Raw genomic sequence first — 20362 nt, 5'->3', positions numbered from 1 at the left:
TGTTTTTGGAAACATTACAGCTTTGAAGTAAAGTGTTTGCTAAAGATAGCATAAATGAATGGCATCAACACTTTACATGATTATCTTCATATGTAGATAAAACAAAATGAAAGAAAACAAAAAACTTATCTCCAGCAAGCAGTCACAGGACATAGCAGGAAGAACAGATGTTTGAAGGCAACAAAAAGCAAAATCTTTCACAAGAGAAGAAAAACAGAAATTTTCAAAGATACAATATGTTATGTGACCTACACCTGCCCATGGCACCTGCCTCACTCATTTTTTCCCTTTGAAAAGGCACACAGCCCGGAGAAAACTTAGTCTGATTTGTGAGTCAGAACACCTTGTTTCCAGTCCTTAGCATAACCACACACCTTTCTAGAGCCCCATTTCCTTAGCTACACAGTGCCTGGGGACACTCTTATTGGTTTGTTTTAATTAAAAAAAATGAATTGACATGTAATAATTGTGCATAATTATGGACTACCTAATGACATTTCTGTATGTATAATAGTAGTATCTATTCTGTATGTATAATATCAGATCGTGGTAATTCATATATATTTCTTTCTTTCTATTGGGAACATTCATGATCCTTCTTCTAGATAATTGAAATATTGTTAACTATAGTCATCCTACAGTGCTATAGAACAGTAGAACTTATTCCTCCTATTCGGCTGTGATTTTGTATCCTTTAACAAATCTCTCCGTATGGTGACTTCCCCCTCCCCTACCCAGCCTCTATTATCCTCTGTTCTATTTTTTACTTCTATGATATCAACATTTTTTAGTTTTTATATGTGATTAAGAACATGTAGTGTTTAACTTTCTGTTTTTGGCTCATGTCACTTAATATAATGTTTTCTAGTTCCATCCATATTGCTGCCAATGAAAAAAATTTCATCCTTTTTATGGCTGAATAGTATTCCATTATGTGTGTCTGTATTTGATATAATCCCATTTGTTTATTTTTTCTCAAACCAATGTCCTAAAGGAATTCCCCTGTTTTCTACTAGTAGCTTGATAGTTTCAGGTCTTACATTTAGGTATTTGATCTATTTTGAGTTGAGTTTTACATAGGTAGGATGTGGAGATCAAGTTTTATTCTTCCAAATATGGATATCCAATTTTCCCAGCACCATTTGCTGAAGAGATCTTCCTTTTCCAGGGAGTGTGCCTGGCATTTGCAAAAATTACTTGGCTGTATATATGTGGATTAACTTCTGGGTTCTCTATGTTTTTTAATTTATCTATATGCCTGTTTTAATGCAGTACCATGCTCTTTTGGTTACTACAGCTTTGCAGAATGTTTCAAAGTCTGATACTGTGTTGCCCCTAGCTTTGTTCTTTTTGCCCGTGGTTACTTTGGCTGTTCAGTTGTGTTTTGTGTGTGTGTGTGTGTGTGTGTGTGTGTGTGTGTGTGTGTGTGAGTGATTTCAGGGTGATTTTGTGGTCCCATACAAATTTTAAGATTTTTTTTTTTCTGTTTATGTGAAGAATGAAACTGGTATTTTGATAGGGATTGCATTAAATCTATAGATTTAATGGAGTAGTATTGTCATATTAACAATATTAATTCTTTTGATTTATGAGCCTGGGTTGTCTTTCTGTTTACTTGTATTCTCTTTAATTTCTTTCATCAGTGTTTTGTTGTTTTCCTTGAGATCTAAAACTTCCTTGCAGTTTTCCAAGGGATCTTTCATTCACTTCCTGGGCTAAATTTATTCCTGAGCTTTTTTTTTTTTTTTTTTAGTTACTGTAAATTGGATTGCCTTTTTGATTTATTTTTCAGAGAGTTTGTTGTTTGTGATTAAAAGCTCTACTGATTTTTTATGTTGATTTTGTACTCCGTAACTTTATTGTTTTTCAGTTCTAAGAGATTTCGGTAGAGTCTTTAGGTTTCTGTATATACAAGATCATCTGTGATTTTGTGCAGGCTGAGCAGGGTATGACAGAGAGCTAAAAGTACTCTAGTCATCACCCCAGTTCATCCTTTTCTATCAGTAACAGTGTTTTACCTCAATGATCCCAATGAATTCATGGCTCATTGCTTACATCAAAATGACAGGCGTGCTACTGGTCACTCTGTAGAAATTGGTTTTAGCCACTCGTGAAATTATTAATATGTGTTTAAATTGGAAAAAACTGCCACATGCATTTGACCAGTTGAAATCTGGAGAAAGAGAAAGAAAAGTGTGAACCTTTATGTTTCCATAGTGCGTGCAGACTCCAGGCAAAATTGAATCACATGTAAAGGTTGGTTTTGGCATTAGTTCATGCCTCCTCTCAGTGCATCTCTTTTGTTCTGCTCCGTTGTCCTAAAGCTATCCACTGCTTGTTAAGGAGCTCAGAATTGCCTGTTCTATCTGCTGGCTGGCTGTGCCCTTGTCTGATTCACTTAGCCCTAGTTTCTCATCCAAAAAGCTACCCAAATTGAGAAATACCTTTATTTATTTATTTATTTATTGGTAACAAAGGTTGCTGTTTACAATGGTGATGTGTTGAATGGTGAATCTACTTGCATCAGTGTTATTTTGGGTTACTTGCCTATTTGAGTAATTTTATTATCCTGTCATTTTAGTAACTCCTGCATTATTTATTATTTTATTTTTTAAATTTTAAGTTCAGGGGTACATGTAGAGCATGTGCAGTTTTGTTTCATAGGTAAATGTGTGCCGTGGTGGATCATCCCATCACCTAGGTATTTGTTAGCTATTCTTCCTGATGTTCTCCCTCCATGTCCTGACCTTCCTACAGGCCCCAGTATGTGTTCCCCACCTCCTGTGTCCATGTGTTCTCAACATTCAGCTGTCACTTATAAGTGAGAACATGAGGTATTTCATTTTCTGTTCCTGCATTACTTAGCTGAGGATAATGACCTCCAGCTTCATCCATGTTCCTGCAAAGGACATGATCTCATTCCTTTTCATGGTGCCATAGTCTTCCATGGTGTATAGGTATATTTTCTTTATCCAGTCTATCATTGATGGATATTTGCATTGAATCTATGTCTTTGCTGTTGTGAATAGTGCTACAATGAACATACATGTGCATGTATCTTTATAATAGAATGATTTATACTCTTTTGGGTATATACCCAGTAATGGGATTGCTGAGTCACATGGTATTTCTGCCTCTAGGTCTTTGAGGAATAGCTACACTGTCTTCCACAATGGTTGAGCTAATTTACACTCTCATCAACAGTGTAAAAGTGTTCCTTTTTCTCCACAACCTCACCAGCAACTGTTATTTTTTAACTTTTTAATAATAGCCATTCTGATTGGTGTGAGATGATATCTCATTGTGATTTTGATTTCTATTTCTCTGATGATCCCTGCTTTATTTTAAAAGATACTTTAGACTTGGGTTCCCAAAAAGAGAGTCTGAGACAAAAGGTTGCTTACAAGTAGTTGATTTGGAAAAAAGAGAGAATGAAGAGTGGATCATAGAAGGAAAAAGCCAATATAATAATGTTTTAATTACCTACTACAGGTGGCTGGAGATTAATCCCATATCATTGTCTGAGGAGATGTATGAAATGTGCCTCAGACCTGTCCATCCAGGGAACAAGGTAGAAAGAACTGATCCATTAGCTACTGGCCCCATTGGTCAAGGATGGGTTAATTTGCATTAGCTCTGCAACCTTCTGAGTTGTGCTTGCCTGAGTGCTTAGAATATCCCGCAACATCAAAGTTGCCCCACAGCAAAAGCAGAGAGCCGGGATAAATCTGAGTGAGGTGCTGCCAAGATGCACCTGCATGAAACAGTGATGGTTTTGTGAACTGGTTTTTGCAGCAGCAGAAGCTGGAGTAAGAAGTGGAACAAAGCTGAAGTAGTACATAGGAGGTATTGCATACACTAGACATGGCCAGTCCGGATACCCTGAGCCTGCAGGGCAGTCTCTTCTCGAGATGCACAGTGTAAGGCTGGATAAAGCACTTTCCCAAGGGAGAAATAACTGAGTAGCAAAGCCAGAATATCTTTTCCCTTCCTCTAAGCTTTATTACGAGAGAGCCCTGGGTGATAAATGAGCCTCCTTGGCCATACTTTATTCTTAGATAAAGCATGTTCTGAAATGTCACCAACTATTCAATAAAATAAATAAGGGCAAAAGTGTTACATGATCGATAATAAAATCTAAATTACAGGAAAGGTCACAGAGTAAAATATTCTGGTTTCTTCATTTTTCATGGTTTTGTCTAAGGAAGGCTTTATGAAACATTTTAAGAAAATAAAAACCACTTTAAAATAAACCAGAGTGTTTAAGTGGCTGAAGAGTGAGTTTAGAAATCTGAGTCCATAGAATTTTGATGTTGGGAAAGTAGGAAGTTATAATTTCTTAGCCTCATCAAACTGTATCATCCCAGCTCCACTTCATCTTTAGCTTTGCCTTGTTTGCTTATCATTTCTTCTTCACCCTCCAATCTAACCTGATAGCCACCTTTCATTCAAGACTCCACCTCAAGCCTTTTCTCCTGCATTAAGCCATCCCTCAATTTGTCAACTTGCATGAACCTCTATGTTTCTTTCATTTTATTCATAGCAAAATAAATTGTCAGGGTTTCCCAACTGCTGCTCCACAGACTGAGCAGACAGAATATTTAATACCACACCTCAGTTTGCTTCACTTCTCTTTCACTGATGGCAATTCTTCTCATCTCTACTTCATTACCACTGTATACTTTATATGAAGCATTGTTTAGGTTGGAAGCATCAGTCAACCTTTGACAAACTGAGCATTCATTTATTCAGTCACTCTTTCAACAAAAAAAAATTGACCACTTACTCCAGAGCAGGTGCTTGGGCTGGCAGCCATAAGGATAAAATTGATTAAAGTGTATTAGGTGGGTCTCATGCTGCTAATACAGACATATCCATGACTGGGTAATGTATAAAGGAAAGAGATTTGATTGACTCACAGTTTCACGTGACTGGGGAGGCTTCACAATCATGGTGGAAGGTGAATGAGGAGCAAAGTCACATCTTACATGGTAGCAGGCAAGAGAGCACGGGAATTCCCTTTTATAAAACCATCAGACTCGTGAGATTTATTCACTATCATGAGAACAGCACAGGAAAGACCCGCCCTTATTATTCAATTACCTCACACAGGGTTCCTCCCATGACACATGGTAATTACAGGAGCTAAAATTCAAGATGAGATTTGAGTGAGCACACAGTCAAATCACATAACAAAGCATGCAATTTGACAGACAAATTCAAAAACTGAAGCCGAATGAGGTCATAAAAAGGAAACTGAGAGCTGAGGCAGAGAATAACAGAGGTGGACTGTATATCAAGTGTTTTCTGGGAAGGTGACATTTGAACTGAGTCCTAAATGATAAAAAGAACCAATCTGCAAGGGAGGGGGCTATGGGAGTAGAGTATTTTATTAAAGGTAGAAGACAGAGCATGGGAAATGTCCCTGCATTGAGTGAGCATATAAAGAGGGAGAGTGCTTGATGGGAGGTTGGAGGGGTGAGCAGGGTTACCTCCTTCTGGGTGAGGGTGTGGCTTTTTTATAAGTGTAGGGAAAATCCCATGAAGAAGCTTATGCAGAGACATGGTATACCTAGATTTGTTGTAAAAGGATTGGTGTGCTGCCCTGTACGGGTTGGCTTGGAGAGGGCAGAGATGGAAATAAAGGGATCAGTTAAAAGGTTATGGTTCAAGCAAGTAATGATTGGTGGCTTCCAGTAAGAAAGAAGAGGACAGACCCCAGATGTATTTTAAAGACAAATTGTCAAATCCTGAAGAAAAATAAATAAAAGTATTTTTCTTAATATATACTTCCCTGAGTATAATAATATTTTTTAGTGTGTTGTCTTCTCTGATCTATCAAATTCCTAGCTCTTCACAGTAAGGTCAATTTCTTATACATTATATTCTGTTTTTCTTATGAGAATAAGATAGATGCTCAAAAATATTTATCTTGTTGATTTTATATTAAATAGACTATGACATATTTTGTTGAAATTGTATTAGATGCCAGAGTAAAATATCTTGAGTAATTTCAAGTCCCTCTGATGCAGCTTTTATTATTTTGTTACTTGATGAACGGATGCTAAAAAAAAGAATGTTAACTTTTGTGGGTGTTTCATAAAAATGGGAAGGAGATTTCCAAACTCTTAAATGTGGTTTCCAACAGAACACAAACTTGGAACCTAAAATAGAGCACTGTGTGCCCTTGCATTTAGAACAGATCAAAGGATTCATAATCTATACACAATCTGGATATATTTTACAAAAATAAAGTTAAAATCTACCCAAGAAAGTCCCAAGCAGAGGGCATACACCAGCCACTCTGTGCCAGACCACCTTTTCCAGGGGAAACTGTCATCTGCACGCTTTTCTTTCACATGCCTTCCCACTTAGTGGCATTCCTTTTCTCTTTATGTACCAAAATTTAGTCTCAGGTATAAGGTCAATAAACTTGTTTACATCACAGCATAAAAGCACTGAAAGAAATTCTCGGATTATATTTTCCAGGAATATTTGGTATCAAAACTATTTCCATAGAGTAATTATCAGGTTTGTAAGGGGTTAATGGAACAGTGCTTTTCAGATGGAAATCCCCGTGGAAGGGCAAATGATGATTCTGACTACTCCTCTGACTTACATGAGGTCTGGGGAGTGTCTAAAACCAAAGACTCCAGAATAGATTTGACTGAGGATAAGTTAGGAGAATCCTGGCATCCCACGTATCCAGGAACCTCCTCAAATTCAGAGGTCCCCTATTGCCAGCATCCCTCCATCTATAGCATTTAAAGAACTGCAGATAAGTTGTAATGGCTTAAACCATGGGAGTCTCGTTTAGCCCCCTTCCTTGTAACTTCAAGACCTAGATGTGGTAGGGAGGTTATTCTCTTCTGGCATTTTGTCAGGTTTATCATTTATGCTGTCTAATATTTGGAAGACAGTAAATGTTTGGAAATGTCAAATGACAGCTAGCAGACACTTTGGAATTGAAGACTCAGTGTGCCAGCATTTACTAGGGTCCCAGCATTTACTCAGGTCCCACAGCAGCATGAGTCTGTCTACTGGATCTTGGTTGGCCTGCATGGGGTTCTCTCCTTTTCGAGCAGCACATTGCTGTTATGTCCTGTGATCCTCTGGTTTTGGTCCTAACCCTGATCTGACTGGGACATTTTAATGTTATATTCTTGATGTCGCCTTTACGGAACATAGTCCATGATGCTCGCTGCCTCCTTTGCTTACCTCTTTCATGCTGGCAAACCTTCATATTTGAACAGTGATCATTATCAGGAGCCCATTCTATACCCATAAAAGTTTAGTAGTACTCTCTTCTATATCTGTACATCTAACAATGTGGAAGCTCTTTGCAAAACTCTAGGTCATATGAAATTTTATTTTATCATAAGAAATGTCCAGTTTCCATTTATAACCATTCATACTTGTTCTAACCTCAGAGCCACATGAGGCCATATCCCTTTTACTTATGGAAGCGTGTCAAATATTTGGGGTCAGTTATACTGTCTTCATTAATTTGTCTTCACTAAACTCGGTGGCTCTCTTTCAACCACTGCTGTTAAGAAAGGTTTTTAAGACTTTCTGCCATCCCGTGTGGTCTCCCAATGACGTTAGCTTTTCAAACTTTTCTTTCAATATGTGATGTACTGAACAGAACACTGTTACTCAAAGTTCACCCTAAACAGCACAGAAACAGCAAATCTTTCTCCTTCATAGTAGGTCTTATTCAGGTTATAGTGGCCTTTTCTTATTGCTCTGATCATTTCTCAAGTGCCAATATTTATTTTTGATAATTCAGCTCTTTTGAGTAATCTTCAATGTCCTCCTGCCAAGCTCTTCTCTTACTCCTGAATTATTATAATTGATTCTGTGAGTGTAAATCTTAATTTTGTTTATCTCTATTTAATAAGAATTTCTTCTTTATAGCCCTTTTTGTCCTTTTCTTTTTTTTCCCCCATATATCTGCTGTGTATTTCAGTTGCTGGGCTTGTCAGCGGAGCAGCGGGAAGACAATATTCAATTCAGTATCAAGGCGCCAAATTTTCCGTGCTTATAATCTAAGGGAGACTAAAAGAAGTCACTATCTTATCAATGACAAATTATTATAATGAGTATCCTAAAGGGGCGACTAAAGGCAACTGAGGAGGTAGGACAAGGAGAACTTTCTGGAATAAGTGGCCTCTGAATTAAGGAGTTAGCAATATGAAGGAGAAGAGGAAAAGTAGTTCAAGCAGAGCGAGGTTTCTTACATAAAGGTCTAGACAGGAGAATGAGCATGGTGTTTTCTAAGACTTATAGAGAAGAATAGTTGGGGCTTTTATGAGGAGTAAGAGGTGAACCTTAATAATATAAATAGTTTCCAAATCATGATGAACTTTGTATTAGAACCTGGAAGGAATTGGTGGCCATTGAAGAGTTCGATGGGAAGGAGTGATGTGATTGTTCTTGTATTACAGAAAAAAATCACTTTGGCTGCCATGTGGAAAATAAATTTTCTGCCTCAAATTAGGGAAATATGTAGAAAATTGTGGTTGTGGCAAGCATTTAGGTAAGAGATGATGGTTGCCTAAACTCGGGAATTGTTGGAAGGCATGTTTAGAGGGCATAACAAATATAAAAACATTTGTTATGAAAACATGTTTGTTATGTTAATGACATTTGGCTGAGAGAACTGATAGACTCAAGCAGTGGTGTACTGGTAGATAAGTAAAGAATGACAATTAGCCCTAGCTCAGAAAAGCATATTGGTTGGATTATCCACTGAAAGAAGAATTAGGACTGAAATAGATTAAGAATAAGGGATTTGTTTTGGACATACTAGATTTATATTCCTAAAGGTCATTCAAAAGTGGATGTATAATAAGTGGTTACATATATAAGGTTGGAACTTAGTAACGTGTCCTTGGATCTAAAAAAATAAATCTGTAAGTCATGTAGACCACTGGCTGTAAAGGGGAAATAAGATATAGGATGGAAAGAGAAAGTGGATTTTTTAAGGTAGAAAAGATGCAAGCAAGTTTAAATGATAAGGGGAAAATGTGCTTGTAGTTAGAGGGGACTGGACAGATGCAAAATAAAACAAAGTGACTCTAAAAGCAATTTCATTCTCTGATGCTTCCAAAAATGGCAAAGTAGATTTTACCTAACTCATTCCAGTGACTACTTTCTCCCCATTTTTATATTATAAAACAGTTTTACTGTTAAAAATAATGCTTTATTTTTGGAAACTTTTTCTTCATTTATTTATTCCACCAATATTTACAACTGCTTACAAATGCTGACTAAATATTGTAGATACTTGACTAAGAACTGAAAATAGGAGAATAAGACATAGTCTTAGCCTCCCAAGAGGCAAAAAGGCTTAAAAAAAGAGACTTGAATAATCACTCTTTTTAGGGCTTGTTTTGCCTTCCGACACTTCAATGGATAAACTTAATTCGCTTGAAGAAATGGTAGCTCTTCAATAGTTGAGGACACTTATTGTAAACTCATTGGTTTTTTCTAGCAGTGATACAAAACCTGATGATGTTAAACGTGGAAAACAAATCTTTTATTATGGTAGCTATTTATAGTGTGAACTCTTAAAATGTCATAGAAGAATGAAAAACAATACTCTTAATCATGATCGCATAAGTACAGACTAATTGATTTAGACACAATATATCCAGTATCGTATGAAAATGGCACGAGCTCTTTTTTGGCAACCGAATTTTGTTGTTGGCAAACAAGGAGATTTTAGTCACTTATTCTTCGATTTTATGCCCAACTGTTAAGCCAGTTATAAGTATATAACTCCCCAATTCCCGTTATATACAGTTGATAATTTGCAATGAAAATGCATGACTTCTCACCTATTCATTTTACTTCTCATCTCAGTTTATATAATTGTTCTAAATTAGATTAATCCTTAAGAATTTCATTATATTATTAAATGCATTGGCAATCATTTCAGGATTTCTTTAGAGAAGTTGTTAATTTGTTTTGGTGTCAATCAAAATTACCTAATAAGACAACAAACAGCAAAGACTAAATAAAAATATGTGTCGCATGTCACTTGAAAATTATTTGGCAGGCTGTCAATAGATTATATAATGTTCTCTGGATTCTTTTGGTTTAAATATTTGGAAAGTGGCATAATAGAACTCATGTAAGTTACATTGTCACCACTTATACTAAGAACCATCATGAGAGACTTTTGAGGTTTCTGATAGAAATTTCAGACAGCCTGGTACTTAAAGCGAGTATGTTAACCACAGGTAAATAATCCACCATTTTTTAGTCAAAGGTTAACTTAATGGCATAAGGTCAGTGAGTCATAGAACTTCCATTGCCTTAACTAAAGAAACCAAAACCAAAAACAAAACAGAAGAAAAAAATACAACCCCAAAACTTAACAAAACAAATATAAACAGTTTTCTCCAGACACATAAAGGCTTATCCTACGCAAATCGTGATTTTTCTGACTTTGATTTTTGTGTCTTTGCTTTGAGGTTTTAAATGTCAGCCAACAATCTTTTTGGCATCTTTTTCTGGCATCAGCTCCCCTTGGCTATTTTCTAAAACCTCATGGAGACTGTTTGCTTCCTTATGCTACATTAAATTAGGAGTTGAATATAGCTAAAAAACTAAGAAAGTTTCCATTTAATATTCTGATTACATTGTAAAAGATTTAAGCCATAATCTACTTCTACCTTTTAATAATATATCTACCATGATGTATAAATATTGCTCATCATTGTGTCTAAGTTAATTTTAAGTAACTATAGTGAAGTTCTTTTGAAGTTGCATTTTCGTGTTTTTTTTTTTTTATTTAAAGAAGTAGACATATATTCAATAGTGTAGAAAATTTAGAAATTAGGGAAAAGGGCAAAAATAAGCCAACTGTAATTGTTAACATTTTGACAAATAATCTCATTTCAAAAACTGTTTACAAAATATAGATCATGTATTACAAACTTACTTTCTTTGCTTAGACATACATCTTGAATTTTTTCACAGTTTCTTAGACTTTTCCCATCAAACAATAATAAGGAGAATAGAATTTAATCACATGGATATACTATAACATATTTAATCTGTGTTCTTACTTATATATCTTTATGCTTACTTTCATATATCTTCATATATATTCTTCATATACATTCTTCCAGCTCTTTCTCTCCTCAGTACTTTTTGCTCAGTTTACTCCCCCTGCCTGGAGCACTATAGCTCCCTCTCTTGCTGAACTAACTTACTGACTTCATATATCTCTTCTTCAAGGAAGTCTTCCCTGACAGCTTCCTATACCTGCCCCACTCCTCCATCTACACTGTTAGTCTCTTGGATCATTCCTTGTTTTCTGTTCTTCAAGCACTTACTATAGTTTACTATTAATATTCTGCATGCTTTCTTGCTTCATGTGTTTCTCAACTACTAGACTGTGAACTTTACAGTCCGGGTTTGTGTACCACTTTCACATACCCTGCTCTAGCACCAAGTTAGGTACAATACTACACTCTTAGCAAATTATGCAAGAAATGAATGACCTGACAAATCCCTAAGTTTTGCATTCTCAGCCACAAACCACTGAAAACCCCTCTAGTAAAATTTCTATCACCTGCTTATTATATGTGTTTAAGAAACATATTTTAAACATGACTACAATGTGCAAGTATTTCAGAAGATGTAAAATAAAGAGAAAGAATATTGTAAGTTATGGCTGACAGGAGGAAGAAGTTTTCAGTCCCGACCTTTCTTTAGAGACATGATGTTTTTCCATTTAATTTTGAACAAATATTCTGTCTCAGCTTCTGTTTATATTTTTTCCTTCACTTGAATGTGAGAGCGTTAACATACAATTTACAGATAATGCTACTTCATCCACACTCTACAAGTTAAAGAAAAGACACTCAATACACAAGTGTGAAGAATCTATTATAATACAGAAGTTATTAAGGAGGAAGTCATCGATTTTTCTTCCTGCTTCATAGCACTAGCTCAAAAATGATACCAAAGCTAAGCCAACTCTTTAAATCTTTCATGATGTGTGAATAAAAATATTTTTTGATTACTAAGTTCCAACTGCATTTTACTTAGAGAAGTTTCTTTTCACTAATCTTTTCTGTAAACTCGGACCATATGATTGTCATAGTGGTGTTTTGAGATTTTAAATATGTGATAATGAATCATATCTCTATGCCTCATATTCTGACTCCTGGAGAAGAAGATGCAAGAAGTACTGAATTGCTCTGTGGTAGAGATGAGCAAAGAGCAAATTTCTTTTTGCCTGTTCTATTCTGCTGCAAAAGAAGGAGTAGCGAGTTGGGAGTTATGATTCATTTTCTTACTTTTCACTCTGAAATGCAGTACCAAAGCATTATTTTACACCAACAAGCAAGGTGGCAGGTAAATGGATGTGAATTTAATTCTTAACAGCCTTGTCATGTCCTTATGTCTTGAGTTTCATTCAATCCATGAAGAAATCCTAATAGTCTTTTGGAAGAACTAATACTCTGTTGTAATTTCCTCACAATATAAGAGTTAAGAAAACAGATTTGGGTATCAGAAAGCCTCAACATATAGTCTCAGCTTCACTACTAAGCACTTTTTGACTAGGAAAATTATAATTTTTCTAAATCTCAAATTTATCAGTTGTAACAGTAAAATTAATACTGACCTCTCAGAAGTGGATTCTAAATATTAAAATGTGATACATTTACATTGTTTCCAATTTACCTGAGATGTTAGTTGCTGTTGTTTTTGTTGATGTTGTTTTTATTCTCATTGCATGGATTTTACATTCTTTCCTAGGAAAAAAACCAGTATTACAAAGTTTTCCTAAGTTGACCAAGAAAACAGCCAGGTGAGTTTGAAAAGAGCAATTCATATATTCAAATTAAAATTAATTTTCTTCCTTCGTTATATAAACAGTTATATAACATGTGTAGCAGTGACTCATGCTGTCTTAAGTTGCTTGGTGGTGTACAACAAAAGATTAGAAAAAATAAAAATGTTGACAGGCTAGAGACACTGCGTTTTCTAATGCATTCTCAGTATTATAATGTTCAATGTATGCACTAACTTGACACAGCTAAATGGAATTTATAAAAAGACTTTTCAAGTCTTCAGAGAGCAACTAAACCACTTATTTCAAAGATGAAAAAATCGATTTAGTTAATCAAATAGATTACATTATTTGAGGGATCATATGCCTGATTAGTGTCAAAGACAGGTCTTCAGCTTGGTCCTTATATTATATAAAAACACTGGCAACATTTAAGCCAAGCACTGTTTTTCTAGTCTCCCAATTTGGAAGCCATATTTGAATTTTACATCTCTCCCATTTCTTACTATACTAATTAGGGTGCTCTTAGAGGGACAGAACTAATAGGATATATGTGTATATCCTTAGCATACTCGGCTTAGCGTATAGCTGAGTACATAGTAGACTTTCAGTGAACACTTTCTGACTGAAAACTGATAGTCAGGACTCTGGATGTCCAGTGCTCAAAGTATCTAAAGCATCCCTCATCTCCATCTTCTATAATCATGTCTTTAGAAATGAGCAGACCTGTGCTGAGACAACTACTGCTTTAGAGACAGCACCAAACTCAATAGGTCAGGATGTAAGAGCAGCTTTAGAAGCCAGTCTAAACTCAATAGTTTAGGTTCTAACATGGCTTTGTGAATTGAGCATGGTTTGTTTGGTCTGTCCCAGATGCTATTATTATTTTATAGGTAAAGAACGGAGGTTGGCCAATCTCATAAAGCAAATAAGCACTGCTGGTAGAACTTGATTCTTGACATGCCTGGATCCAGAATTCCTGTTCCAGACCCCACTACTTCATGCCCTCTGTGCATGGGAAGGCACAGACTCAGGCTGCCTCTGCTTTTCTAGAAAAGGTAAAGACTACACTGGGGCAGGGTGAGAGAAAAAAATAGAAAATCACTAAGAGGAACTTGAGAGGTGTGAAGGGTGAGAGGAAAGAGGAACTTTATTAAATATCAACAGCGTAGGAAGAGGCATATGATTGGATATCAAAGATGGGGGAATTCTCATTTTCCCCTTTGTGTGATTATTTGCAAAAACTAGGCTCAGCAGGCAAAGGAAGAGGCTTCATAGAGAAGTGGGCTCAAAGGAACCTGACTAAAGTTTGACCAAGAAGGTGCCTGGCAATAATGTACACTACGATGTTTCCTTATTTGTCAGTTTTCTTTTTCTCTCTTTGAGGAGAACAAAACGTAAGATATACTACTGACATAAAAAGAGAAGGAGCATCACAATGCAGTTTCATATACTAGACATCTGGGCTTGAAGTTCTGAAACAAATGCATTGTGATGAAACTCTTGAAACTATCTGAGTGGGATTTTCTTCCAAAGGAGACACCCTTATGGAAGATAACTTCTTCCTTCCCTCCTTTTCAGTTCTTTTCTTAAACTTTTAAATGGAATGTCAAATGGAGAAAGAATCCCAAAGATTTTCTACTCAATGTTGTTTTATAGATGACAAGAAAGGTCTCAAAAAAATGAAATAATTAAAAAAAAAAGCAAATAAAGAAGTGTTTTGATTTTCCTCAGTTTTGTCTCAATTTTTTTTTGTTCTACAAAGCAGATCGAATTTTAAGATCTAAGATTTTTCCCTTTATTACATTTTATTCTGAACATTATTTCAGTAGTGCTACTACCTTTATGAACACTTTATTGGATAATATTTTTATTTTTTAATAATATTATATTTGTTTTGCTCTTAATTTTAGTTTAATCCTGGATTTTCACTATTAATATTACTAACGGCTCTTTGGGCTACTTTATGGAGTACAAACCTAAAATAATTTTGAATTTGCAAGTCTCTAATGTAAGACTATCTTTAAAAATCTAAATTTGAGGGACAATAAAAGAAAATAAACATTTAAGAATAATTTAAACTTAGCTTAGCTAAATTTTCCAATGAAGTTACACATATTATTATATCTTAGAATTACTTAGACTCCACAAGCTTTTAGATGTTTTTGTTTGTTAGTAAATCTTAAAAAATTGAAGCTATAAAATTCTTTTTATAATGTCAGTGGCATAATCTGTAACTAGATGGTTAATATTCAATATCCAATTAAAAAAAGGAAAACAATCTGATTTGACACAAAACAAATACAAGTAACATCTGCCTCAACAACAACAAAAAGGTACATCGATTCAGAAAAAGATACTTTTAAATAAATTTTATTTTTTCCCAAATACTTCAAACTTGAAAAAAGATTTGAATATTTAACTTTGACTCTACAATTTCACACCCATGAAACCTCGCCTTGCTTTAGTCACCTCTTATTTATTTTTAAATTTTTTTTGACTCTCCATTCCAAATCTTGGTAAACTTCTTAGGATCAGCCTGAGAATAAAGAACACCTTCAAAAGGGTCAGCGAGTCTTTTATAAACAAATACTTGGCAAATAGATATGTATACTCATAAGGTTACCAGTTTTCCATTAGGTTGAAATAGCAGCCTCAGGAGGACCGTGATATCTGGAGGGGCTGGAAGAGGGGTGCTAGTTATTTCTGGAAAATCTTAATTTGCATTTGTGGTGTTAATGTGTGTTTGTCATTTCTTCACTTTTCTCCACTCCTATTTCATCTTGTCTCTCCCTTTTAACTTTCTGTCCTACTCTTGACTCCCGCTTCCTTGGGAAAAGCACCCGTGGAGAGAGTGACACCATCAGCAGGGAGCTTCATCACTGTCCTGATTCCTGTGCTGGCCTTGTCTCAAGCATGGGGAGGAGCCAGAATTCCAACCAAGGCCCAGGATGAAGCAAGGGTTCTCCCCTCTTAGAATCTGCCAGAGGAGCTGCTCAGTAATAATTATGCTTGGGTCCCTCTGAATCAGGGGCATTGGACCTCATGAGCATCTATAATTTTAAATTGCACTCAAGAGATGTCCCAGGGAAATTTGAGACCTAATAAATAATCATTATTTAAAATCAGTGTATTCTTTACTTTGTTCTACTGCCAACATACGGGGCTAAGCCAGTTCCTTTGCTTACAGCAGAGAAAAGAATGTTCAGGCTCCACTCAAGCCTCATGCATGGCTAAGGAATTCATGGTTGCAACTCGGGTCAAGTAGTAGACTTATGAATTCAATTCCTTCTAAAATTCAACCTCTATCTGACTAGAACTTCAGGCTAAAGTCTTAAATGTCAACCATTATAATAAAATCTACAAGTCACAAATTTCTGAGTTAAAGTGCAAGTCAATTCTTTTACTCATTGAATACATTTTGTCTTTTTTTTTTTTTAATTTGTATTTTAGTTTCAAGGTTACCTATACAGGTTTGTTATACAGGTAAACTATGTGTCATGAGGGTTTGGTGTGCAGATTATTTTGTCACCCAGGTAATAAATGTAGTACCTGATAGGTATTTTTTCTGATCCTCTTCCTCCTCCCACCCTCCACCCTCCAGCAGGCCCCAGTGTCTATTATTCTTCTCTTTGCGCCCATGTGTTCTTATTGTTTAGCTTCCACTTATAAGTGAGAATATATGGTATTTGGTTTTCTGTTCCTACATTAATTTGCTTAATATAATGGCCTCCAGCTCAATCCATGTTGCTACAAAGAACATAATTTTGTTTATTTATGGCTGTATAATATTCCATCACATATATGTACCATATTTTCTTTATTCAATTTACTACTGATGGGCATTTAGGTTGATTCCATGTCTTTGCTACTGTGAATAGTGCTGCAATGAGCATACACATGCATGTGTTTTTGTGGTAGAATGATTTATATTATTTTGGGTATATACCCAATGATGAGATTGCTGGGTCAAATGGTAATTCTATTTTAAGTTCCTTGAGGAATTGCCACACTCTTTTCCACAATGGCTGAACTAATTTACACTCTCGCCAGCAGTGCATAAGTGTCCCCTTTTTTTCTGCAACCTCACTAGGCTCTGCTATTTTTTGCTTTTAATATAATAGTCATTCTGACTTCTGTGAGATGGTATCTCATTGCAGTGTTAACTTGCTTTCTTTAATAATTAGTGAGTTGAGCTTTCTTTTATATGATTGTTCACCATATGTGTGTCTTTTTTGAAAAGTGTCTTTTTACGTCCTTTGTCCATTTTTTAATGGGGTTGCTTGTTTTTTGCTTGTAAACTTATTTATATTCCACACAGATTCCAGGATATTAGACCTTTGTCAGATGTATAGTTTGCAAATATTTTCTCCCATTCTGTAGGCTGTTAACTCTGTTAATAATTTCTTTTGCTTTGCAGAAGCTCTTTAGTTTTATTAGGTCTGACTTGTAAATTTTTGTTTTTTGTTGCAATTGCTTTTGGAGTCTTCATCATGAAATCTTTGCCAGGGCCTATGCCCAGAATGCTGTTTCCCATTATCTTCCAGAATTTTTATGGCTTTAGGTTTTATATTTAAGTATTTAATCCATCTTCAGTTTATTTTTGCATATGGTGTAAGGAAGGGGTCCAGTTTCAATCTTCTGCATATGGCTAGTCAATTATGCCAGCACCATTTATTGAATAGGAAGTCCTTTTGCCATTGTTTGTTTTTGTCAGCTTTGTTGAAGATCAGATGGTTATAGGTATGAAGAATTATTTCTGCTCATGGTACTCTGTTCCATTTGGTCTATGTGTCTGTTCTTGTGACAGTAACATGATGTTTTGATTATTGTAGTCTTACAGTGTAGTTTAAAGTCAGATAACATGATGCCTCCAGTTTGTTTGTTTGTTTTTTTGCTTGGTATTGCCTTGGCTATTTGGGCTCTTTTTTGATTCCATATGAATTTTTAAGTCTTTTTTTCTATTTCTGTAAAAAATGTCATTGATAAAAATCACACTGAATCTGGAAATAGCTTTGGTTAGTGTGGCCATTTTAACAATATTAACTCTTCCTTTCCATGAACATGGAAGGATTTTCCATTTGTATCATCTCCATTTTTTTTGAACTGTGTTTTGTAATTCTTCTTGTTGAGATCTTTCACGTTTCTGGTTAGCTGTATTCCTAGGTATTTTATTCTTTTTGTTGCATTTGTGAATAGGATTGCATTCCTGGTTTGGCTCTCAGCTTGGATGTTGCTGGTGTATAGGAATGATACTGATATTTGTATATTCATTTTGTATCCTGAAACTGCTAAAATTGTTTATTAGATTGAAGAGCTTTGGGGCAGAGACTATGGATTTTTCAACATAAATAATTAGAAACTTTTTTTCTTATTGCACACTTAAATTTTTTTTCTGGTGCATCTTTCTACAGGGTATGTCAACGTTAATCACTTCAAGTAATTTTAAGACCTATTATAACCACATGACTATAGAGAATAAGACATGCAGCATTTCTTCTACAAATAGCGAAATGTAGGTCAAATCTGATTTCAAAATAGCATTTTTAGGGTATAATGTTTTATTCTTTGTCACATTGCCCAACCAATTCATGAGGGAGGGATTAAGCTTCCATGTTTGCATAAGACTTGATATTTTTCTTCAAATTCTTTTGTACAGTGTTATCACATATTTTACAATTTATTGTTTTAATGCTATACATATACAAACAACAGGCTAAAACTAGATATGGATGACTTCTATTTATAGCTATTATTTTGCTAGTTATGCTTCTTTCATATAAAATTCATCATTTGGCAATGTCTTCACATGTTTCTCCTGCAGGAGCCTCCAAAGTCGCAATGGAGTAGGTGAAGAAAATAATATAAGTTATTTCACTTTTCAAAGTAAACATCCTTATGGCCAGTTTTGTGGTACAAGGAGCATTTAGTTGAAGAACAAGATGTTATCCAGATAAATTAAAGAGCTATTCTCTCTTTTGGGCTTAATAGTTTACTTACATGTAGAGATAAAAAGTTCCTCACTAAAATATTTTGGTTATTGTATTGCTAGGCATGTGTTTGTGTGTGAAATCTTGCCCATAATTTATAGTTTTTGAGCTACAAGGCTATTTTGAATGCTTCTAAATATTTTCATCAAACATATACATATAGAAATTTTAAAATGAAATCCATTCATAAATGCTAATATCAAATATCTATGAATAGTCATTCTTTATCCAACATATTTGAATGTTCACTCTGAGCCAGAATGATATTCTTAGCATGTAAAATCTATCCATAAAAAAAATGACTCCTAATCTATGGGCTTATATGTGACTTGTAATGACGTATAACCTATGGCTTCTATTTCTTTATGGAGAAAAAGAGACTATAGGCAATAAACATGATAAATAAACAGTATATAGTTAATTGATGCTATAAAAACAGAGCAAGTTAGGGGTATTAAGAAACCTGAGGGGCATGGGTGTGTTGTAATTTAAATAAGGTGGTCAAAGAAGGCCTCATGAAAAGAGGACATTAGCAAAAGATTTGAAGAGCAAAACCCAAAACTTAGGGTCAACCTACCATGTTTTAAGAATGAAAGGAGGCAAGGGTAGCTATAGAGGAGTGAGCAAATGAGAATAGGGTAACAGGTAATAGGCGTTAAGACCATATGGTAGCTTATAGCACATTATAATGTTGTTGACCTTTAGTATAAGTAACAAAGAAATCCAGTGAAAAGATTTTAGCAGGACTGTTACATGATCTGACATGCACATTCACTGGGTGTCTTACCAATTTTTAAGGAGACTAGGCAAAGGTGGAATGCGAGGGTAAAAATGGGAGATAAGGTATGTGAGGCTGGAATCCAGATGGTGATAATGGCTCAGATAATCGTGGCAGAAATGGAGGCTATAAGAAGTGGCTTTAGATAGCATTATGGGCAGTTTGCTGATGGGAGGGCTGAGGTTCTGGGTACAGATGGGATTGAGTGGGTAAATGTGATTTATCTTATTGCTCCAATTTTCTCAAGTAAATAGGAACTAAGGTCATCAGCTGAGAGTGAGAATAGGAATGAGGTCTTGGAAGTTTCCAGAAAAATGACAAGATATCAAACAGTCATTTAAGAGAATAAGAGATTCAATGGATTAAAGAACACTAAAACGATTGTCTGAGGGTGTTAAGGATCTGCTATGAGGTTTATACTTTGAATATGAAATGGAACCAATGCAGCATGGCTATGTATTTTTCTCCACAAGATTCAGCTGCATTTGGGCTGGTACAGAGAGAACAGAGAGTTGGTTTTAACCAGGATTATGGCTTTGCCAACTGTGTAAGGCAAAAGGAAAAAGTACCAAGGAATTCAAAAGTATGTGCAAGGGTTGATCATAATGATTGTCCATTGAATTTATGAAGAGCAAGCACATATCAAAGATATTGAAATGATGATGGTATCAATGAATTGGCTCATATAAAGGGGTTGAAAAATTTGACAAAATAAGTTAAAAATTTAGAGGTGATGGAGTGTGGCATATATGAAATTGAAATTATTTTTATTTTTTTTTG

This window comes from Callithrix jacchus, chromosome 2, assembly GCF_049354715.1.
Source record: "Callithrix jacchus isolate 240 chromosome 2, calJac240_pri, whole genome shotgun sequence".
NCBI classification, from domain to species: domain Eukaryota; kingdom Metazoa; phylum Chordata; class Mammalia; order Primates; family Cebidae; genus Callithrix; species Callithrix jacchus.
This window is presented reverse-complemented; position numbering follows the sequence as displayed.